Source organism: Eumetopias jubatus, unplaced genomic scaffold (genome assembly GCF_037043125.1).
Source record: "Eumetopias jubatus isolate StellerSeaLion01/CBP00866 unplaced genomic scaffold, mEumJub1_p1.0 scaffold_3, whole genome shotgun sequence".
Lineage (NCBI taxonomy): Eukaryota > Metazoa > Chordata > Mammalia > Carnivora > Otariidae > Eumetopias > Eumetopias jubatus.
Genome location: NW_028274809.1, coordinates 174,210,206 through 174,236,543, shown reverse-complemented (window position 1 = coordinate 174,236,543; position 26,338 = coordinate 174,210,206).

Below are 26,338 nucleotides of genomic sequence, written 5' to 3'. Positions count from 1 at the left end.
TCAGAGATAAAATATGAAAAATCTGATTTCAGATTCTTCACTGAATTCTCAATCCATTTTACAAACTGAAGACACCAGTCCCTACTTCACAGTGTTATTATGAGAATTAAAATTAAATGAACCCTTTGCTCACTGTCATTTAAATTCAAGATTTTATTTGCATGGAAAATAATAATCACATGATTATATTTTGTTTCCTTGGAGGTGTAGAAAATTATCAACATTTTTTTTTTGCCTACCCTGTTATATTCTACAGAAAATTACATCACCATAGATTAAACAAACTCATATATGTTATTTTGTATCTTCAGTAATAATTGTTGATTAATACTGAATACCAATACTGAACACCAATAGTTGACACAAAATGTTACATTAAGGATGATATTTTTAACTCAACTGGCTTGGCTTCTCAGGGACACTAATCATTTTATGAAAGTAAAACTTAGGGTTAAAACAAATTATTTCACAAAAATGTACCCTTTGCTGTTAAGACTGGGAGACAAAGTTAAAAAGCACAAGTCTGAAACTTTCATACCACAAAAATAAAAAAAAAAATAAGAAACTCTACCTTTGGCTATGGAGAAGCATTCAGCAGCTGTTTCCAGAGCTGTTGTCTGTTACATTGTTATATAGTTTCTAGTTAAAATATGTGTTGCTCTGTGATTGAATTTACACGTGAAATTGAAAATAAAATTTTGAAAAATATTCCAGACTCAAAGAAAATTTAACATATATGTTTTCTCCAACTCATAAATGTTTTTAAAATGTGAATTCTAAAAGCCATTTTTGGAAATACATCAGATTAACCATTTGAAAGACAATTGTCATTATCTTCTCAAATATTTCTTTTCTCTTGAATCTATTTCAGTATAAGGATTGGGTTGATAAATTCTTCTAGGTAGACATCTAATCACTTGTCATCTTGTTCTACAATTAACACCATTTTCTACTGAAGTGAAACGTATCTACAAGTAATGAATATTATCAAGGAATTTTAATAATTAACATACCATTTAGCTATAAAAAGGTTTACCAAATGTCATTTTAAAAGCTTTGCTGCCGATTATAATTTACTTACAGAAAAAAAATTCCCAACTTTGGCACCTGATATAATCAATCCTATTAAAGCTGTAATGACTTGGCTTTTTCAAATTATCTATTGAATGATTTTAAGAAAATCATGCTGGAATGCAAGTAATGAATGAGGTGCACGGAAGTGTCTCTCCAACGATAGCTATTGCCAATGTCCTTCAACCAAAGACCACAAGGAGCCCAGCTGTGTTTACACATATTGGGTTTATTACTCTTTGCTACAAGGGTGAATGCTTTCCACAGGGAACTGCCTACCATCTCAGGAACAGGGTCTCAGAAAGAAAGTATTACAGGATCTGGGGTCTGGTTCAGTGATTTGCGGGAAAATCAGGAATTTCATCTAAAAAAATCAGGAATTCATCTGAGATTGGAATATCAGAAAGCAGTCACAATTTTATGATTGGGTAAAAAAGCTGTCACTTGTTTAGTGAAAGAGTGGGATATTTGCTAATCTGTGGGTAGTACAGGAACCTAGCTATTGGTTTGTTGCCTAGATACATGTATAATGTGGCCTTGTTTGTCTCATTTTATCATGGTCTTAGATTCTGTCTGAAGTTGATATTGTGTGAGTTTGTTATGTGCAATACAATCACGTGGCTTAGCTATGAGGGCCAGATCAGCCTCTGATCATCAAGAACCATACTTTGTTTTTGTTTTTTCTCTCTTTATGAAGAATATGAGGATAATGATTAAGGAAAATGTCTATAAGAGTAGCTCTGGATAATGTTAAACATTTTAAATATTAATTTTAATTATTAGATCCTCTATAAAAATCAATAATTCCTCCCTCATTCTTCAAATGACTTGAGAATGCTTTTCAAAAATGGTACCTGAGTTAAATTAATAAGACACAAATGTCACTTGAATTAGATTTTCCTGGCAGCAAAGAAAGAAATCAAAATAAAATCAATTATATATTTTCATTCTATAAAGGGGAGAAATAACATTTTGCTGGTCATCTTCTGCTTTTCCCTCCAGAACTATTCTTTACCCTTGTCCACTTCTTGTCCCTAGGAGGCAGGCTGGATGGTCACTCTCTGTCCTCCAGGTAATAGCCAGCAATGGGCAGCCCCAGAGAGAGGTCAGATGGAAGGGGTGCATGAGGGCAGGGTATTTATGCAGCCACCACAGTTTTCTCCATGTCCTCGATGTATCCCTGGACCAAGAACAGCTCCTACCACACTGTCTTCCTCATGTGCTCTTTTTCTGAGCTTCTATGTCTGCTTCCACCCTTGGCCCCTTTTGGCCTCCATTTTTACCAAACCCAGGGTATGGCACTCTTCTTTTGTGATCTTCCTCTGCCTTGCTTGTCCTTGTGCATTTATTTTGCTCATTAAACTCTCTTCAAAGTATTCTATTTTAGACTGGCGGGTGTTTTCTGCTATGATGCAGATAGGTACACAAAATATCCTTTTATAATACATTACCAAAGACAGGTCTCATATTGATTGTAATCGATCGTTAATGTAAGTATATTTATTCGGTCTTTGCAACATTTTCGACAAACAATATGAATGATGCATGTACCTGTCTAGTTGATATTTTGAACTGATTTCTTATCTTTAAATGCTTATTATTTATATCATATATCAGCACAGAGAGTAGAATGTGTTTTCACCTTTATCTGGAACAATTATGGGAATTATGTTAAATGTTTCACAAATGATCAATTCTATTTTACCTATATATCATGAATAACTAACTATACATCATGATTTGCCCGAGAAAGTCCTGATTTATACCTTGTCCTTTGCACCTCCAGTTTAACATTTGTCAAATACTTGTCATTTTGGGCAAAGGATTTTATTTATATTTGCAATAAAACAAGGTGGTAGGATTTTGCAATAGCTCCCATTCTCTTTCAGTTTTTAATATGGTGTCATCTATTACTGGATGAGATAGATGCACGTGCAGTAAAAACACTCTCATGGTACTACATCATTAAACCTGAAGCAAAGGAGCAAACACCTGTCTTTCCTTTATTGACCTTCCGCAGGAGCATCATATATAATGGCTCTTTGCATGGGCAGACTGCAGGGTGCTCACTGATAAATGATGTGCACTCAAATACAAGCCAATAGGGAATGCTAACTAGTCCTAGAGGTTGATGGGGGCCCTAGAAGTTTGATGTTGCTCCCTCTTCAGGTATTTATGGCCAGGCCTGGACTGGAGCAGTCAGAAGAAAAGAACTGCCAGGTCTCCAGTCATTGGGGTCTTTGGGAAGCCAGGAAAATGAAAGGCTATGTGCATAAGAAATTTTTTCAAGAAATAAAAGTAGAGCATCAGTATGTAGAGCATGTTGAAAATGATCTAAAGGTTTACAACAGTGGTTTTGTCTTTTCTTATATAATGTGGGTCAAAATCCTCTTATATTATTTATTATTTAATTGTGCTCTTTTTGGCAATGATTTTTTTTTGTCAGCAAAATTTCAAAAAGTTAAATTAAAAGAAATAATGGGGGCACCTGGGTGGCTCAGTGGGTTAAGCATCTGACTCATGATTTCAACTCAGGCCATGATCTCAGGGTTGTGATATCGAGTCCTGTATTGGGCTTCTCCCTGGGCATGGTGCCTGCTTAAGATCCTCTCTCAGAACCTGGGTGGCTCATTTCAGTTAAGCATCTACCTTTGGCTCAGGTCATGATCCTTGGGTCCTGGGATCAAGCCCCCACACGGGGCTCCCTGCTCAGTGGGGAGTCTACTTCTCCCTCTCCCTCTGCCCCCCCTTCTTGTTCTCCTTCTCTCATTATCTCTCTCTTTCAAGTAAATAAATAAAATCTTAAAAAAAATGATTCTTCCTCCTCCTTTGCCCCTCTCTCCGCCTTGTCTAAAAAATAATAAAAAAAGAAAGACAAAGAAAGAAAGAAAGAAAGAAAGAAAGAAAGAAAGAAAGAAAGAAAGAAAGAAGAAAAGAAAGGAAAAGAAAGAATGGAATTAATGGAACACCAAATTGCAGGTTTTCATTGACTTCAGATATTTTTCATGAATCTGCAAATGGAAAAAAAATATTTGAAGAAGTCATCATTCATTCTAGGGGCTGCACTGATAATCCTGAAAGATGCAAACCAAGTGACTAAACTAATTAAGAAATGTCAGCATCTACTTCAAAAGCAAAATTTCTATTAAGAATATAGGCCCAAAGGTGAGGCGCGACTGCGGGGCAGCCGCAGCAGGTGCATTTCCCAGTCTGTGAGCTACACCTTCCATCCTAACATACTCACTGCTCTTCTGCATCCTGACCACTCCTATTCTGAGTTTCCTTTCACATGGATACAAATTGAAGCAATAACTGTTAATGTATGGGATTCATCATCAGAAAGACCTACCCAAACAGTAAAATCATTTCAGTTTTATATCAATATTATCAGAGACATCAGAGCGAAAATCAATGAGACTATTAACGCTTTGAATGTATCCTCTGATTTATGAAATCCAAGTGAAGGTTTTGAAAATTTATTTATCAAGGTCGAAAATATTCATTAATACAAATGTACTTTATGTTCAGTTAACATTTTAATAATGTATAAATTATGTGCTTTGCAGTGATGATATGAATACAAATTTTTAACACAGCAGAGTATGGTGGGTTAAGAAATATCCTAACAACCTAGATTCTTATTAACTTAATGCATGGGAAAGAAATGGATGTAGAATGGATTATAAAGTACCCTTAATTCAGATTTACATCCAAAAGTTGATTATTCTATTGTACTATTAAAAAGTAGAAGCCCTAGTTCTCAAAACTGTCTGTGCTTGTAATTTGTATATCACACACAAATATATAATTTACACACAATACATATATAAATTACATACATGTATATAGATATTTACACAAATTCCCGTATAAACATGTGCATGGCAATTAATCTGCAAAAGCTGCTGACAACAGAAACAACAGGTTGTAGCTGGTATGAAGCTAACCTCCAGCTGAAAAAAAACTACAAAAGAGGAATAAAATATTTAAACATCACTGAAGGCATTTATAAAACAACAAAGGCTGTTAGAACTAGAGGGTCAAAATCTTCAAGGAAGGGTAAGGCATTGATGAGCCCTGCATTCCCTGTTGCTTTTTCCTTTTTAGCTTTTCGGCAATCCTAGGTGCAAGACACTGGGGCCAACTGAGAGGAACAACCTTGTGTTAGCAGCACTTCCTGGGCTAAGAAAGCAATCACTGAAATTTATGTTTCCCAACAAAAAAGAATACAGGGCAAAATCCTAGGAGAAAAGAAAACCACAGAGAAATGACCCAGACATTCTGAGTAGAGTATTGCTATAAGACATTTTTCAACTTTTACACTATTCAAGCACAGGTGATGACTCAGAGAAAGAAAGCTAAAAACAGCTGCTAAGAACTTAAAGAGCGAAGCAGAGATTCAATAGTTGCACAGTTCTGGAGAAAGAAATGCAATGTTCAGGGAACCCACAGGAGAAGGGCCCTTTGTAAACACCTCAGGCTTGCAGGCAGGAAAATCACAAAGGTAGAAGCCCTAGGTGTAAACATAGATCGGGTATGTTTACCATTCAACTGGATCAAGGACATTTTCCCTGTTCGTTACGTGATGGTGAAGAAAGGAAATCTTCTGTGGAAGAAAATAACATCCAAGTACTCTACAATTTTTTTTTATGCAAGTTTGGAAGAATTTAATTAAAAAACAAAAGGCATGGCCAGAAAGAGGACCAAATGGCCAAACATCAACAGAAACGAATAAGAAAATAATCCATACCCAGAACAAATGCAGCTATTGGGGACATTGGACACAGAGTTGAAAATTAATATGATTTAGATATACAAAAATATTGACAAAAAGAAAATTTGAGCAAAAAAAACATGAAATAAGTGAAATGGAAATTTTGGAACTGAATAATGCAATAATAAATTAAGAATACAATTGATTGGGGCACCTGGGTGGCTCAGTTGGTTAAGCATCTGCCTATGATCCCAGGGTCCTGGGATCGAGCCCCACATCTTGCTTCTGCCTCTGTTTCCCAATTGTGCTCTCTCTCAATATCTCTGTAACTATCTCTTTCTCTCAATAAATAAATAAAAGTAAAATCTTTTTTTAAAAAAAGAATAAAATTGATTTGTTTAAAAATAGGTGACAGAAGAAAAAGAACAAGAACACTTGAGAGTTAGGTCAACATAAACTGTCTGGACTGATATAGTAAAATGGATTTAAAAGACACAATAGTTTTTAAGAGACACATAGTTCACATTGACAGGATTTAATCAAGCCCCAGGAAAGGAAGAGAAAGAAAAAGACTCAGAGCCAATAATTTAAAAAAATAATGGACAATAAATAATTTTCTAAAACTTATGAAGACTTAAAGTAAATCTACAACTTCAAGGAGATAGTAAAAAAAAACAAAAACAAAAACAAAAACAAAATCCTGACAGTTAATTTCCAAACCAGAATAGTGGAAATAAGAAAACAATGAAATTTTGTCAAAAGTGCTGAGAACAAATAACTGTCAAATGAGAATGTTTAATCAGGAAACATCTTCCAAAAATGAAAGTAAAAAAATATTTGTAGATAAACAAATACAGAGAGAAGTAATTATGAGCAAAACTCTAACCCAAAGAAATTCTAAAGGTATGCGAGTTTCTTTAGGTAGAAAGAACATGAGTCCAGGTAGAAAAGGGGAATGCAGGAAAGAATGAAAAGGAAAAGAGGTGCTAAGTACATAGATAAATTTAAATAATAATAATAATAACAGCAAGGTGGAGCAAAAGGTGGCAGAGGAGTAGGGGACCCTATTCCAACTGTTCCCCAGAATTGAGCTGGATATCTATGAGACCACACTGAACACCCACGAAATCAGCCTGAGATGTAAGAAGATATATCTGGACCTCTACAAACAGAATATCGCAGGCAGTTGGTTTCAAGGTATAAAGCAGGGAGGAGTAATTCCATAGGCAGACATCAGAGGATAAATGGAAGGGGACAGAGGTGCCATAAGCACTGGCACCGGGAAGGTGAAATAACATAGGAGTGCAAAAGCCTCCTGCACTGGGAACCAGGCACAGACTCGCAGACTGGAAGCTGTGGGGCCATGCATGGGAACTGGGGGCAGCTGATTGTTTTAGAAGCACAAACAGCAGAGATGTGTCCTGACCTGGAGATGAGGACTGGGAGTACTGCTGAGGGGTGCACAACCCAGGATGCTGCAGTTTATAGCAGCTCAGAGAGAAACAGAGATAATGTGGCCTGGGGAGCTCACTGAAGAACAGACTGTGATCTCTCTGCTCTGAGGCAGAGGGTTGGAATCTAGCTCTTCTGTTCTGACTCTCAGAAGAGATGCAGAAAGCCACCAGGGAAAGCCGCCAGAGAACAAAAGCCCCCCCAAAACGGTTTTCTTTTCTTTTTTTTTTAAGATTTTATTTATTTATTTGACAGAGAAAGAGAGAAAGAGTTCACAAGCAGGGGGAGAGGCAGAGGAAGAGGGAGAATCAGACTTCATACTGAGCAGGGAGCCCAATGTGGGGCTCAATTCCAGGACCCCAGGATCATGACCTGAGCCGAAGGCAGCCACTTAACCAACTGAGCCACCCAGGTGCCCCGAGAAAAACGATTTTCACTGAGCCTATCCCCCACCACAAGGGGCAGGGCAACTCTGCCCAAACAGGGTTGCCTGAGTAACAGTGTGGCAGTCCCCTCCCCCATAAGACAGCCTGGGAGAACAAGAGGCCGGCAACCCTAAGGTCCCTATAAAACAGGTGCATCTTGCTTGGGTTGTGGTCAATAATCTGGACTCTGTACATTCCCTCAACTATCCCTCAACAGAATGACTAGAAGGAGGAACCCCCAAAATAGGAAAGACTCAGAGACTGTGAATCCTGCCACAGATTTACAAATGAATACAGCTATAACCAAGATGTCAGAGATGGAATTCAGGGTAGCAATTGTGAAAACAATAGCTAGAATGGAGAAATTGATTAATGGCAACATAGAGTCTCTAAGGGCAGAAATGAATGCTGAACTGGCAGAATTTAAAAATGCTATCAGTGAGATTCAATCTAATCTAGATAATCTAACAGCTAGGGTAAGAAAGGCAGAAGAACGAATTAGTGATCTAGAAGACAATTGATAGACAAGAAGGAAAAAGAGGAGGCCGGGAAAAACAACTCAAAATCCATGAAAATAGAATCAGAGAAATAAGTGACACCATGAAGCGTTCCAATGTCAGAATTATTGGAATCTCAGAGGAGGTGGAGAGAGAGAACTAGATGATATATTTGAGCAAATCATAGCTGAGAACTTCCCTAATCTGGGGAATGAAACAAACTTTCATGTCTTAGAGGCAGAGAGGACCCCTCCCAAGATCAAGGGAAACAAGCCAACACCCCGGCATGTAATAGTAAAACTTGCAAATCTTAGAACCAAGGAAACCATCTCAATGGCAGTTAGGGAGAAGAGATTCCTTATGTACAGAGGGAGAAACATCAGAATAACAACAGACCTATCCACAGAGACCTGGCAAGCCAGAAAGGCCTGACAAGACATATTCAGGGTACTAAACGAGAACACATGCAACCAAGAATACTGTATCCAGCAAGGCTGTCATTTAGAATGGATGAAGAGATGTGAAGTTTCCAAGACTGGCAGAAACTGAAAGAATATGTGACCACTAAGCCAGCCCTGCAAGAAATATTAAGGGTGGGTTCTATCAAAGGAGAAAGACCCCAAGAGTGATAAAGAAAAGAAGTTTTCAGGGACAGTCTATAAAAACAAGGTCTTCACAGGCAACATGATGACAATAAAGTCATATCTTTCAATAATCACTCCCAACGTGAACATCCAAAATGCTCCCATAAAACGGCACAGGGTTGCAGATTGGATAAAAAGACAGGACCCATCCATATGCTATCTACAAGAGACTAATTTTGAACCTAAAGATGATCCGGACTGAAAGTGAAGGGATGGAGATCCATCTTCCATACCAACGGACCTCAAAAGAAAGCTGGGGTAGCAATTCTTATATCAGACAAATTAGATTTTAAGCTAAAGACTCTAGTTAGAGACACAGAAGGACACTATATCATTCTTAAAGGCTCTATCCAACAAGAAGATCTAACAATTGTAAATATCTACACCCCCAACATGGGAGCAGCCATCTACGTAAGCCAACTGTTAACCAAAATAAAGAATCCTATTGATAACAATAAAAGTTAATTGTAGGAGACTTCAATACTCCACTCTCAGCAATAGACAGATCATCTAAGCAGAAAATCAACAACAAAACAAAAGCTTTGAATGACACACTGGACCAGATGGACCTCATAGATATATACAGAACATTCCACCCTAAAACAACAGAATACTCATTCTTCTTGAGTGCACATGGAGCTTTCTCCAGAATAGATGACATACTGGGTCACAAATCAGTTCTCAACCGATACCAAAAGATTAAGATTATTCCCTGCATATTCTCAGACCATAATGCTTTAAAACTGGAACTCAATCACAAGAAAAAATTTGAAAGAAATTCAAACACTTGGAAGCTAAAGACCACTACTCTGCTCAAGAATGTTTGGGTCCGGACGCCCGGGTGGCTCAGTTGGTTAAGTGTCTGCCTTCGGCTTGGATCATGGTCCCAGGGTCCTGGGATCAAGTCCCACATCGACTCCCTGCTCGGCGGGGAGCCTGCTTCTCCCTCTCCCTCTGCCTGCGCTGCCTGCCACACCCCCCTGCTTGTGCACTCTCTCTGACAAATAAATAAATAAAATCTTAAAAAAAAAATGGAGTCAACCAGGAAATCAAAGAAGAACTTAAAGAATTCATGGAAACCAATGAGAATGAGAACAAATCAGTCCAAAACGTATGGGATACTGCAAGGGTGGTCCTAAGGGGGAAATACATAGCCATCCAAGCCCCACTCAACAAAATAGAAAAATCCCCAATTCACCAGCCAACTTTACACCTTAAAAACTAGAGAAAAAGCAACAAACGATGCCTAAGCCATGCATTAGAAGAGAGATAATTAGATTAGAGCAGAGATCAATGAATTAGAAACCAGAAACTCAGTAGATCAGATCAATGAAATTAGAAGCTGGTTCTTTGAAAGAATTAATAAGATTGATAAACCACTGGCCAGACTTATCCAAAAGAAAAGAGAAAGGACCCAAATTAATAAAATTATGAATGAAAGTAGACAGATAACAACTAACACCAAAGACATAGAAACAATTATTCAATTAAGCAACCGGGAAGAAATGGATGCCTCCCTAGAAACCTATAAACTGCCAAGACGGAAATAGGAAGAAATTGGCAACCTGAAGAGGCCAATAACCAGTAACAAGATTGAAGCAGTGATCAAAAACCTCCAAAAAACAAGAGTCCAGGGCCTGTTGGATTCCCTGGGGAATTCTACCAAACATTCAACAAAGAGATAATACCTATTCTACTGAAGCGCTTTCAAAAAATAGAAACAGAAGGAAAGCTTCCAGACTCATCCTATGAGGCCAGCATTACCTGAATCCCCAAACCAGGCAAAGACCCCATCAAAAAGAAGAATTTCAGACTGATATTTCTGATGAATATGGATTCCAAAATTCTCAACAAAATCCTAGCTAAAAGGATCCAACAATACATTAAAAGGATCATCCACCATGACAAAGTGAGATTTATCCCTGGGATGCAAGTGTGGTTCAACACTTGCAAATCATTCAGTGTGATAGAACATATTAATAAGAAGAGAGAGAAGAACCATATGGTCCTCCCAATTGATGCAGAAAAAACATTTGACAAAATACTGCATCCTTTCCTGATTAAAACTCTTCAGAGTATATGGATGGAGGAAACATTCCTCAAGTTCAATCAAATCCATCTATGAAAAACCCACAGCGAATATCATCCTCAATGGGGAAAACCTGGGAGCCTTTCCCTTAAGATCAGGAACATGACATGGATGCTCACTCTCATCACTATTGTTCAACATAGTACTAGAAGTCCTAGCAACAGTAATCAGACAACAAAAAGAAATAAAATGTATTCAAATTGGCAAAGAAGTCAAACTCTCTCTCTTCACAGATGACATGATACTTCATGTGGAAAATCCAAAAGACTCCACCCTCAAATTACTAGAACTCATGCAACAATTCAGTAATCTGGCAGGATACAGAATCAAAGCACAGAAATCAGTTGCTTTCTTATACACTGACAATGCAACTGTAGAAAGAGAAATGAGAGAAAGGATTCCATTTACAATAGCACCAAAAACCATAAAATACCTCGGAATAAACCTAACCAAAGAGGTAAAAGATCTATATTCTAGCAACTACAGAACACTCATGAAAGAAATTGAAGAAGACACAAAAAGATGGAAAAACATTCCATGCTCATGGATCAGAAGAATAAACATTATTAAAATTTCTATGCTACCCAGAGCAATCTATACCTTCAATGCCATCCCAATCAAAATTCCAATGACATTATTCAAAGTTCTGGAATGAACAATCTTAAAATTTGTATGGAATCAGAAAAGACCCAGAATCACCAAGGAAATGTTGAGAAAGAAAAACAAAGCTGGGGTCATCACGTTGCCTGATTTCAAGCTATATTATAAAGCCATGATCACCAAGACAGCATGGTACTGGCACAAAAATAGACATATAAACCAATGGAACAGAATAGAGAGTCCAGATATGGACCCTCAACTCTATGGTCAAATAATCTTCGACATAGCAAGGAGAAAATATGCAATGGAAAAAAGACAGTCTCTTCAATAAATGGTGCTGGGAAAATTGGACAGCTATATAGAGAAGAATGAAACTCGACTATTCTCTAACACCATACACAAAGATAAACTCAAAATGGATGAAAGACCTCAATGTGAGACAGGAATCCATCAAAATCCTAAAGAGAACATAGGCAGTAACCTCTTCGACATTGGACACAGCAACTTCTTTCAAGATATATCTCCAAAGGCTAGTGAAACAAAAGCAAAAATGAACTTTTGGAACTTCATCAAGGTAAAAAGCTTCTGCACAGCAAAGGAAATAGTCAACAAAACAAAGAGGCAACCCACAGAATGGGAGAAGATATTTGTAAATGACTACAGACAAAATGCTGATTTCCAAGATATATAAAGAACTTTTCAAACTCTCCACCGAAAAAACAAATCATCAAGTCAAAAAATGGGCAGAAGACATGAAAAGACACTTCTCCAAAGAAGACATACAAATGGCTAATAGACACATGAAAAAAATGTTCATCATCATTAGCCATCAGGGAAATTCAAATCAAAACCACATTGAGATACCGCTTTACACAGGTGTGAATGGGAAAAATTGACAAGGCAAGAAACAACAAATGTTGGAGAGGTTGTGGAGAAAGAGGAACCCTTTTACACTGTTGGTGGGAATGCAAGTTGGTACAGCCACTTTGGAAAACAGTGTGGAGGTGCCTCAAAATTTTAAAAATAGAACTCCCCTATGACCCAGCAATTGCACTACTGGGTATTTCCCCCAAAGACACAGATATAAGGAAAAGAAGGCCATATGCACCCCAATGTTCATAGCAGCCATGTCTGCAATAGCCAAACTGTGGAAAGAGCCGAGATGCCCTTCAACAGATGAAATGGATAAAGAAGATGTGGTCCATATATACAATGGAATACTACTCAGCCATCAGAAAGGATGACTACCCAACTTTCACATCAACATGGATAGGACTGGAGGAGATTATGCTAAGTGAAATAAGTCAAGCAGAGAAAGTCAATTATCATATGGTTTCACTTATTTGTAGAACATAAGGAATAGCATGGAGGACATTAGGAGAAGGAAGGGAAATATGAAGGGGGGAGGAAACCAGAGGGTTAGATGGACCATGAGAGACTATGGACTCTGAGAAACAAACAGGGTTTTAGAGGGGAGGGATGGGGGCTGGGTTAGCCCAGTGATGGGTATTAAGGAGGGCACGTACTGCATGGAGCACTGGGTGTTATACAAAAACAATGAATCGTGGATCACTACATCAAAAACTAATGATGTATTGTATGGTGACTAACATAACATAATTAAATTAAATTAAAATAAAAAGATGTTTTTACTATGATAAACTACTACATTGGCAACCCTAGCTCAAATTACCTGAAACAAAACTGTTATTAGTTTGTAAAAATCTGTTAAAACCACTGAACTAGAGCAAAAATCCAATCATAACATTGTATATGTTTGTAAATCATTTTCAAAATAAATTGAATTATATCAACATCAAAGAAAAATAATAACAATAACAGCATTAGCTGAGAACAATAATAGCGATGTCTTAGGAGGTTTAAAATATACACAGAAATGAAATACACAAGAAAATGAGTACTAAAGACAGAAGGGCTCATACATTGAATTTTTAGGGAATGAAAACATAGTAATTTAATGTAGAATTTCTTTTTTTTCATTTGACAGAGAGACACAGTGAGAGAAGGAACACAAGCAGGGGGAGTGGGAGAGGGGGAACCAGGCTTCCCCCTGAGCAGGGAGCCCGATTCAAGGCTCGATCCTTGGACCCTGAGATCATGATCTGAGCTGAAAGCAGACACTTAACGACTGAGCTACCCAGGCACCCCTAATGTAGAATTTTAAAAATCAAGAACATAGATTATCTTATGTAGATAGTCATAAAATCAAGTAAAATAAATGTCTACTAACAAGTCAACAAAGAGGAGAAAAAAACATTATATATTTGATTATTCCATAAAAAGAGAAATATTCCATAAAATCTCTCAGATATAGTTAGTGTTTGTAATGCACCTACTTGTTTTTTTTTTAAAGATTTTATTTATTTATTTCAGAGAGAGAGAATGAGAGATAGAGAGCACGAGAAGGAAGAGGGTCAGAGGGAGAAGCAGAATCCCTGCTGAGCAGGGAGCCCAACGCGGGACTCCAGGATCATGACCTGAGCCGAAGGCAGTCTCTTAACCAACTGAGCCACCCAGGCGCCCAGCACCTACTTGTTAACTGACAGAATAGGCAAACAAAAGAAAAATCTACAAGTATATAAAGATTTAAACAGTAATCAGCAAGCATGAACTATCTGACATTTATGTAATATGATACCTAAAATTCTTCTCCAGTTCATGTCAAAAAGTAAAAAAACAGTTAGCCTAATGAACTATGGAACACTACATCAGAATCTAATTATGTAATGTATGGCGATTACCATAACATAATAAAAAAGAGAAAAAAAACAGCCATATTATTTCAAAGATTTGAATTCATATAGAATATGGGCCTAATCAGTCTTATTAAGATAATAAAAAAATTAATAACACCCCTCAGTATTTTGAAACAAAACAATGAAACTGTATAAAACAAGAGAGTAAAATAATAATTAACATTAGGAATATTTCAAACCAATATTAATAAAATATAATATATTAAAATTTGTGGGGGTACAAATAAATCAATACATGAAGAGAAATTTTTAGTTTTGTTTGTATACAATAAAAAGCTTGAAATTCAGTGATCTAAGAATTCATCTGAAGAAATTAGAAAAGTTATTAAAATTAAAGGCAAAGACTGTATAGAAGAGAATAAAAAATATTTCTCCAAAAGGAAACAAAAGCCAAAGATAAAAAATCAATAAATGTAATTACTTTGAAAAATACTGATACAAATTTCTCAATATGTATTAAGATTGAACAAAATAAAAGAGAGAAATCATAAATTGTCAATATCAAATTTTAAAAATGGACAATATTAAAACACTTACTGTTATTTAAAATATCTTAATAGAGAATTTTAAATTAATGGGTGTGTACAGTATTAAATTTCAAATTAAGTGAAAATAAAGTGCTGTGAATTGTGCAAGACTGTTGAATCACAGATATGTACTTCTGAAACAAAGAACACATTATATGTTAAAAAATAAATAAAAAGAAGAAGAAGAAGAAGATAGCAGGAGGGGAAGAATGAAGGGGGGAAATCAGAGGGGGAGATGAACCATGAGAGATGATGGACTCTGAAAAACAAACTGAGGGTTCTAGAGGGAAGGAGGGTGGGGGGATGGGTTAGCCTGGTGATGGGTAATAAGGGGGCACGTTCTACATGGAGCACTGGGTGTTATACACAATGAATCGTGGAACACTACATCAAAAACTAATGATGTAATGTATGGTGATTAATGTAACATAATAATATAAATAAATAAATAAATAAATAAATAAATAAATAAATAAATAAATAAGAAAACCTTGTAGGAAAATAAATACTACAAAACATGATCAATGAAATTATGAATAGTTTGTTAGCTAAAAGCACTGGATCCAGGGACACCTAGGGAGCTCATTCAGTTAAGCATCTGCTCTTGATTTCATCTCAGGTCTTGATATCAGGGTCGTGAGATCCAGCCCCTCGTTGGAGTCTGCTTGGGATTCCCTCTCTCCCTCTCCCTCTGCCCTTCCCCCCTGCTCTCTCTCTCTCAAATAAATAAATAAAATCCTTAAATAAATAAAATAAAATGCTATAGCTATAATTCTTTCCCTCAAGTAAGCCATCAAGTTCAGAGGCTATCCCTGATAAATTCTTTCAAGGACTTAAGGAGACAATAACTTTCCAGAAAATAGAAATCACATTTGGAGGCTGACAAAGCATAGATAGCAAATTATATCAAGGATTATAAACTAGTCTACAAGCCATTACAGACTAATATCTCATGATCATAAGTGCAAAAATTCTAAGCAAAATGTTAACGAGCTCTGTTAGGAAAGAACATTAAGGACATTAAAGATCTACATTATGTTAATGAAAGAATAATACCTTATCATAAAATTAGTTTCATTCTAGGAATGCAAACATGATTTATCATTTGAAAATTAATCCATAACCTTAAGGAAATTAAAAGAATGTTGAACAAACCTCACATGCATATTTATTTGAGTGTAGAATAGTTTCTGAAAACAAACACACTTTGGGCTTTATAGAAACAAACAAAAAATATGTGGTAAGCTAGCAATGGAAGGGAGGTTGCTCCCCCCATCTCTCTTTGTTCAGGCGTAATGGACCAAAAAAATGTATATATTTAAGGTGTTTTGATATATCTATACACTCTGAAATAACCACAAGCAAGCTAAATATCATATCCATCACCTCACATATTTACCATTCTCTCCCCCCCCGCCCCACCCCTTTGGGCAGGAACACTTGAGATTTTCCCTAGCAAATTTCATGTATGCAATACAGTATTGTTAAGTATAATCCCATTGTTGTACATTAGGTCTCTCTTCAGAATTTATTTATCTTGCTTAAAAAGAACTTTATACTGCTTGACCAACATCTCCCCATGGCCCCATCCCCTGACCCTGACAACTACTTATCTAGTCTCTTCTTCTGTGAGTTTGATTATTTTAGATTCCACGTATAATTGAGATCATTCAGTATTTGTGTCTGGTTTATTTCACTTAGCAAAATGTCCTCCAAGTCCATCCATTTTGTTGCAAATGGCAGGATTTCCTCTTCTTTAATGCTGAAAAATGTACATCTATATCCCACATGTTCTTTATTCATTCATTCATTGATGGGCATTTAGGTTGTTTCCATAACTTGGTTATTGTGGATCATGCTGCAATTAACATGGGATACAAATATCTGTTTGAGATGCTGATCTCATTTCTTTTGGATATATACCCAGAAGTGGGATGGTGGGATCGTTTAATTTGGGGGGGAACCTCCTTACTATTATCTATAATGGCTGTACCAATTTACATTCTCACGGACAGTGTACATATCCTCACCGATACTTATCTTTTGACTTTTTGATAATAGTCATTTTAACAGATGTGAGGTATTACCTCACTGTGGTTTTGATTTGCATTTCCCTGGTGATTAGTATGATCTTGAACACCTCTTCAAATACCAGTTGGTCATTTGTATATCTTCTTTGGAGAAATGTCTGTCCAAGTCCTTTACTCATTTTAATCGGGTTATTTATTTTTACTATTGAGTTGTAGGACTTCCTTATATATTTGACGGTATTAACCTCTAATCAAGATGTATGGTTTATAAAAATTTTCCCCCATTTTGTAGGTTGCCTTTTCACTCTGTTGGGTTTTTTCCTATACTGAAGCTTTTTATGCTGATGCAATCCCACCTGTCTATTTTTGCTTTTGTTGCTTGATATTTGCAAGACAGCTTTATGAAGATGCTGGTCTTCTGGGCAGTATTTTTTTTTTTATCCATTAATAGTCTCCTTGGAATTAGACCCTTCAGCTCATTTTTCAAGAAAACTTGTTACAAGGAATGTGGTTGGCAAAAAGCCTCCAGAAACTGCACCTTATTTTGAGCTTGCGCATTGTTGCCAGCATAACCTCTTCCCAGGCTGCTTCCAGTCGTGACCTCATATCCATTATATTTGTCTTCCTTCCCCTTATGAAATGAAATAAACTTATCAGTTTGCTCTAAAAATTACTTCGCAAAATCCAAGACAGCATCTTTGGATTTAAATGTACCTATTGGAACTAACAATGCTAAATTCAAAATGCCCCATAGCCAAGATGACCACCTGATCTGGGGTAGGTCTCTCTCTTCCCATCTAGAAATAATGTACCAAGTCTTTACAGAAATACTGTGAATCACCTCCATCTTTACTCCATTCTTTGTCAATTGTCTGAATATGTCCATACAACTCAGTCCTTTTCTCTGTATAGTTGGTTCTCCTACTGTCTTTTATTTTTTTCTCATCTATCCTTCTTCTTACAAAAAACTTGTATATTTTACCCATAAAACCTTATGCATGAGGGTTTTGACAGCTGATCTTTTTTTTTTTTAAGATTTTGTTTATTTATTTCTGAGAGCACATAAACTGGGGAAAGAGGCCGAGGGGGAAGCAGACTCCCCACTGAGCAGGGTACCCTATGTGGCCTCGATCCCAGGACACTGGGATCATGACCTGAGCCAAAGGCAGACGCTTAACAAACTGAGCCACCCAGGCGCTTGACAACTGATCATCCATGATGTTCTATATTTTCTTCTGTCCTCCTGATAAGAGGGTCATATGGAGGGGACAACATAAGGGGCTCCGTTCATTGCTATATTTATCACTTACTGTGTTGGCACTTTTCATTAGGAATAGCCAGCCCTTATTATGTAACTAATTCAAGTTTTAGTATTTTCACCATTCTATGGGTTTATCACAAGTTTTTGCAGGTTCAGAGGTCAGTGGATGGAGTACTTTCCTTTCTCAGTGTAAACTCATTCTACTCTCACTTTTATCCAGTCCAAAATGGACAATGTTGTTACCTTTTTAATTCTGTAGGATTCTTTGAATACAGAATACTGCACCCAGCTAAGGGTTGGTACCAAATTGTTTTCCCCTATTCTGTATTTTTATAATCAAATTCAGGGTGACTTGGCCATTTGGTCAATAGTCTAAAATAGTGATAACTAGTTGAACAGTTATTAATATTTTTCAGCAAAATTACTTAATTCTGTAATGAACTGGAGGTCATCACATGTATAAAATCTTTGATCTCATGAAGATATATAAAAATGTGGATTATTAACACACCAACTTATGATTTAAAAACTGATTTCAAAGAAGACATGATAGAATCATTTATTCAATTTTCCTCTACCGACTGCACTTCAGGATAACCAAGTAGTTGATTAGGGTCATTTATCTTTATAGAAGAATTATAGGCCTTAAATACAGAAAGAATGACAGAGTTCAAACATCACTGGTTTGCATTCCAAAATTAAATGATGGATTTAGGTAATAATCATGAATATGTGCTAAAACCATTTCATTAAAAAATAGTAATGGGTTTTATGTTCGCTCTGTCTAGCATATATCACCTGTACCCAAACTATAATTTTGCAAAGTCAGGTATCATATGTCTCTATCAAAGGAGTCATCATGTACTCAAGAAAACCAAACATCTGTGCTTCCTAAGTGATATAATAGGAATGGCATACCACTACCTAAGAAGTATGTTTGCTTTTCCCCCCCAAAAAAACTGAATTGGAATCTAATCAGATTTTAGATGTAATTACAGTACAATCAATACAGACGATTGGAAATTGATAAACAGTATGACAAGGATATAAGCAGTGAATCTAGAATGTATTTCTTAAATCCTGTAAGACCACCAAATACCAGTTTATTCACTAAATAAATAATGACTCGGGAAAGAAATACATAAAATCAGGATGATCTGTTAAAGAGATTGAGAGAAAAGCAAAACGCAGAGTGCAGGTATGAGTACATGCTGATTTGAAGCAACCAATTGTAGAAAGGTATTTCTAAATCAATGAAGGAAAATTGGACACAAATTGGATATTAGGTGACACTGACAAAATACTGTAAGGTTCTTTAGCAGATAATGACACCGTGATTGTTAAGCCAAAGTTCTATCTCTAAAAGAAACATACTGAGATCTTCTTGTGTAAAATGTTCAGAGGTCTTAGATTTGCTTTAGGAATATTATCTCCCATACTCCCCCTCCACTCCCCCGGCCACCAAAAACCACAGGGATAGAATGACAGACCACAGATAGTTGTTAAAGTGAGATGGTTTACACTTTGGAGCATCATTATATTTTCTCTCCTGTTGTGTATGTGTGAAATTTCCATAACAAAAAAAATTACAGTATTTTTAGTATTTAAGCTTCCTTGTGAGAAGATCCACAGTTAAGGCCCTGACCTATATATGGCTGCTAAAATTGAATGAACTTGGCATTCACTTGTTGCATTATTTGGCCTTCCCATGTTCTCGATCCTTAAATTAGGGCTGCTAATATAAGATTATTAAAACAGTAATCTCAGAGAGGCAGTTCATATCTTTAATTGACTTTTTCAGAAGATTCCTTGATTTCATATAGTGGGAAACAATCTTAATTACTTCTATGCCTGCCATTTCATGGTCACCATTTCTAACTGCTTTATTTTAACTGCAGAAACATTTGGTTTTCTCAACCCTGTAAAACCAAATTTGTAACTTAGCATCAGCCTAGATTGTAAGCAACAAATTAAGAGCCATTCCCTTAATAATGCAATATTTCCTTCTGTTCCTTCCCGTGGGCAGTTTATAGTCAAAGTTCATCTCTCACAACACTTCATAAAATAAAGTGAGAAGGTTAATGTACACCCTACACCCTTGTGAGAATCTAGAGGAAGAAAGATAAATAAATAAATAAATAAATAAATAAATAAATAAATAAATAAGCAAGGAGGAACAAGTAATCACTAACAATCTAAATATTTCATTATAATTTTCTTAATGCTATTATCCCAGCCAGTAATTTATCTGCTTTACAAGAATAAATGGGTAGGAGTTTAACCAATTTTCTCTTAATTGAAGTATAGTTGACATACAATATTATGTGAGTTTTAGAAGTACAACAGAGTGATTTGACATTTATATATATCACAGGATGCTCACCATGATAGATACAGTTACCATCTGACACCATACAAAGTTATTACAATATTATTGACTACATTCCCTAAGCTATATTTTATATCTTGTGACTTCTTTACAACTGAAATTCAGCCACCACATTAGAAGAGTAACTAGGCTTTCATTCTGCATATTCTGGGTTTTCAGTACACATGTGTCTGTCTCCTTCACCAGAGTACATCACGTCTAACATTCTGTTACTTTTAGAACCCAACATCTAGGTCCCCAATTCTGTGCCAATTAAGAATTACATCCTACTTTTAGCAACGCTAAAATTACCATGGCTTCAGCATGATAGACGTTTACTTCCTTTATATAAAAATTAATTCTTGATCTAGGCCTCTAGGAATCGTGTTTATGGCCTCATATTTTTATCATTAACTTGAGCTCTTTATATTATCTATTTTCTGATGCAGCCATTTTTCTTAAATTACCTCAGCAGGCAGGGAGGAAAAGCAGGAGGGCATGCTTTCCCACTTTTAATGAGACATTATTGAAGCTCCATAAAACATTTAAGCACATATCTCACTGGCCAGAATTGGTTACCTGGTCAGATATAGCTGAAAGGGATATTAATAATTAACTATGTACTTTTTTCTTGGTTATATAATGCCCAAGTAAGATATCCAGATTCCTTCTAAAGAAGGAAGGAAAATATTGGTAGGATTAGAATTAATTGTCACAATGCATTATCATGCCATGATGCAGTTTTTCCCAGTATTTTTTCTTTATTTTTCTATATACTAGAGTAGAAAAGAGACATTATGGCTTAATAATTATTAATGAGACAGCAAACTAAATAATCCTTTACTTTGGGATTTATGTCACAAGAACAATGATAACTCCTTAAGGGCAAATATGATCCATGAAAATTTCACTTTAAAATCTCACTTGTTTCCATTTATTCGTTTTCATTATGAAATATATATTATTTGCATTTTTCCACATTTAATTTTTCATATAGAAGTATATAATTTCATATATGGAGTAATTCCTAAATATTCTAGTATAAAGTTTAACTCTGTAGTATGAGTTTAAGTGGTATTAGTTGTGGAAGGGATTGATTTCATATACTGGCTCTCAAGAATGAATATTATAAGGATATAGAAAATTATACAGCCCACCCTAAAATTAAATGTATGTCAAAGGAAACACAATTATAAGCCCAAACCTACAGCATCTTCACTAATGCTCATTTACCATAGCTCAAATAATTTTCATTGTTCTGCTTCCAAAAGGAAAATTTTTCTATCCATCCTTCTAGATTATATTCATAGAAGACAGAAGAAAGTAAGAATCAGATTAGATCAGGCAATAAAAATTACAATTGCTTAGACAAAGTCGGGCTGCAATTTAGATTTTGACCACCTTGGTCAATTTCCAATCTTAGCCTAAATAAGGTCAACCCTGCACAATTAGCAGCCCAGGGATGCTCCTCTTATGAAGAGATATTAAAGGAAAATGTGTAGTAGACTACAGAACTGAATGTAGAATGGCTTTTTGTTTATATAAATAAACCAGGATGATATAATTTCATAATTTTACCAGTCACTGGGTGTTGTAAAAAAAAAATCATAGCTGATTATTGAAACACAGAGCACATACTTTTATTTATAAAGACTTAAAGGACATTTATTTGGAATCTGAAGTCAACTCAATGGTTTTTCTATGTATATTACCATGATTTTCTCTGCGGTATAAGAATTCATTGATTACAAATAGTCAAGATTTCCCTAGGCTCATGAATATGAATGTGTTCCTTTTCTATTTAATTAAAATTTGACATCATGAGTCTTATAAATTTTCTCCTTTAATTAATTGGGAAATGCACAGTAAATAACAGAAAACTTTACTGAAAATGTTTTCTTTAATTTTTATTTCACGCTTCTTTGAGATTTTACAACTGAAACCAGAGAGTTGTAAAATCTATGGGCGGCATTGAGCAGCAGACAACTTATTTAGCAAGATACACTTAAACTTTAACCCTCAGGTCAACCAGATGGACATTATTACATGACTTCTAGCTTTGCTAAGCAAAAAATAAATTCAGTTGACAAAAATTGCTACCATTCTTCCCTGTCAGCATAATTTACATTACAGGAGAAAGAAAAAAAACTGGTTTGTACCCTATGGCAGAGTTGTATTACAGTCAGCATTTTCTAATTGTACATCTTTTGTTAGCAACATAATGTTGCAGCTTTTAGTTAATAGTCATTCTAAAGAATACTTTCTGAGGACATTACAGGAAACTTTTTTGTTTTGAAAAAATTTCCAGTCAAATTTGATAATGCAGACAACATTATCAGCATATCTGGCAAGCATTCTTCCTATATCACTACTCAAGAATTTTTAAGATGACAAAGCTTTAAGTACTGTGAACATTTAAAATGAGATATATATTTTTAGTATATATAATATATATATTTATTAACACAACAGTAAAACAATAATTATAATGTCCACATTAATAATTACATTATTCTAATTATCAACAATTATGAATATTATCTGTAATCACATTAATTTTATATTACCATATAATTATATTAGATGTTATTCTATAATTATACTATACAATATGTAATATAACAATATATAATCTTTATAGAATATAGATAACTACCTATAATCACAATAATTATTAACCATTACTATTATCACCATGTAACATTTTATTTATTAATAAACAAATTTATTTATTAATAATAAATATGAATGATTACCATTATTGTGTGCATATGTTTTAAATTTTGGATATCCATTTCCATATTGATAAGCATGTAGGTTATTTCCAAAATTTGTGTTTACAAACAATGCTGTGATATATTTGTATGTGTGTAGTAAAAGTATAGGCCATGAATGAGAAGGGTATACACTAGCTTCCAAGAAGGGTCATAGTTGCTCTTACTTCAGTCAGTAAAATGTATGTATTCTATGAAACTAAGTATATATCAAATGTGACAAAATTTCAACATTAACAATTTTCTGTGGCAAGTATATAGTACTCAAATTATTTTCTCATATTTTCACAATATTTGAATTTAGGCAAAGAGATAAAACAAGAACATAAAGATTATTGCATACAATGAATGTTTTAAATTTAGAGTGGTGGGGGGTGGGAGGGATGGGGTGGCTGGGTGATAGACATTAGGGAGGGTATGTGCTATGGTGAGCACTGTGAATTGTGTAAGACTGTTGAATCACAGACCTGTAACTCTGAAACAAATAATACATTATATGTTAAAAAAAAAAAAGAAGATAGTAGGAAGGGAAAAATGAAGGGGGGTAATCGGAGGGGGAGATGAACCATGAGAGACTATGGACTCTGAGAAACAAACTGAGGGTTCTAGAGGGGAGAGGGGTGGGGGGATGGGTTAGCCTGGTGATGGGTATTAAAGAGGGCACATATTGAATGGAGCACTGGGTGTTATATGCAAATGATGAATCATGGAACACGACATCAAAGGCTAATGGTGTTATGTATGGTGATTACCATAACATAATAAAACAAAATTTAAAAAAAGAAATAGTTTAAAACTAGTTTCCCTACCATATTTATTTCTAGACATTTTAATTACACTTCCTTAATTTACATCCAGGTATCCCGACTATTATTAAAACTAACCAAGAATTGGAAATAGCACGACTGTCTTTAATATGACGTGTTAGTTGAATCCATGTGTAGACGTCATTGTAGATGCCTTTATCTTAGCCAGGAAGCTGGCAAGTAATGAAGTTGGCTATAATGAAACATCTGGTTTAAGTGTATCTTGGCATTCAGACCATTTGCCTCCTGAAATAAAAGCTTTAGGAGATTTGGTTGAATATAGCAGGATAATGGAGTGTGGTAGTTGCCACTGTGGTCATCCCAAATATTATTCAAGTTGTTCAACTTTAATTTTTTTAAAGATTTTATTTATTTATCTGACAGATAGACAGAAAGAGAGGGAACACAAGCAGGGGGAGTGGGAGAGGGAGAAGCAGGCTTCCCACCGAGCGGGGAGCCCGATGCGGGGCTTGATCCCAGGACCCTGGGATCATGACCTGAACCGAAGACAGACGCTTAACAACTGAGCCACCCAGGTGCCCCAAGTTGTTCAACTTTAAAGCAGAGAAAGCGAAGAGCAGAGCCCAAAGCCCAGCACTCAGTAAAAATACTGTGTGGGGAGTGTGTGTGTGTGTGTGTGTGTGTGTGTGTGTGTGTTACCACAAATCATCAAATGGCTCAAAATAAAATATTTTTTTTCTGTTTGGACTGCAAAAGCTAAATGTTTTTTTGTCAAGCTAAAGTTATTATTAGCAATGGCAGCGAACCTGGCGGGGGCGGGTGGGTGAGTGAAAAATAAATTTGCTTCCTTTGCTGTGCATTCATTCCTCACACCACAAACAAATAAAATAGCTTACAAACTGTCCTTTAAAGATCTCTCCGTACAGGGATGGTCCAGCAGCAGAAAGATTGCCCCAGTCTCATTCGTCCAGACCATATTTTTTCAATTGTAGCGTTTAAAAAGAAATCGTTAATCTGGAGTTTGGGGATGATCAGAGAGCAGCAGTTTCATGGCTAAAGATTCAAAACCATCATAGTCCAAGGGCACCTGGGTGGCTCAGTCATTAAGTGTCTGCCATCGGCTCAGGTCATGATCCCAGGGTTCTGGAATTGAGCCCTGTGGCGGGCTCCCTGCTCAGTGGGAAGCCTGTTTCTCCCCTCCCACTCCCCCTTTTTGTGTTCCCTCTCTGGCTGTGTCTGTCTGTGTCAAATAATAAATAAAATCTTTAAAAAAAAAATCATTGTCCAGACTCAATGAATGTATCTACACAGGATTTCATGGCCTAGTTCATAGATCTGAGATATTATAAATGTATAAAGTGTTGACTTATTTTTTTAATTAGTTTTGCCCCATGCAGCCTGGCAAAGTGGGCCCTGAACTCACATTGATAAGGAGTGTTCTAGGATAGTGGTGAGTCCAAGAATGGAATTAATTTTCAACTATTGTCTTATATGCAGTCAGAGAAGACAATGGACATCTTCCCACAGATTGGAACCCAAAACTGCCAGATTAATCAGTTACATGAAAGTATCTAGAAAGTATCTACCCTATGCCAGGAAGACCTTACTATTCTTGTCCAGTATATATTAGAAACCATACGCTTCCCTTGATTTCTTTTAGTAATGGAACATTTTGTATTGATTTTCTGGTTATTTTATTGGCTATTTCAAAGCCTAAAGATTCGTCTCTTTCATATATATAAAGAGAGAGAAAGATTCCACATCTATATGCCACCTTTTAACCCTTTGACCACACAAGATTCATAGAAAACCTTTTTAATATAACACACTAAATTCAGTCCTTTTTTAAAACACATATATGATGAAGGGAAGAATTCTAGCTACACTAGCAATATTTATTTATTAGGAAAACTATACAGAATTTAAATACACAATTCATAAAAAGTAATTGTGGGTAAACACTAACCATATAGTAGAAATTCAAATAAGTATTTTTTATGGATTACCATATTTAATGTCATGAAGATCATTTGCAAAAAGTTATTATTCGCATTTGCCAAATGGAAAAAAAAATCCCTGAACTTCAAAAGGCTAGCAACTGATCAAAGTCACAAATATTTAGTAAGTGTCTGAATCAGTATGTGATATCAGGTGGCAGGAATCTTGAAAGGAGGAAGAATCTCCAAACTGAGGGTCATACATCCTTAAGGCAGTGATGCATAGCACTTAAGAATGTTGTCTTAGGCGCCTGGGTGGCTCAGTTGTTAAGCATCTGTCTTCGGCTCAGGTCATCCTGGGATCAAGCTCCGCATCGGACTCCCTGCTCCGCGGGAAGCCTGCTT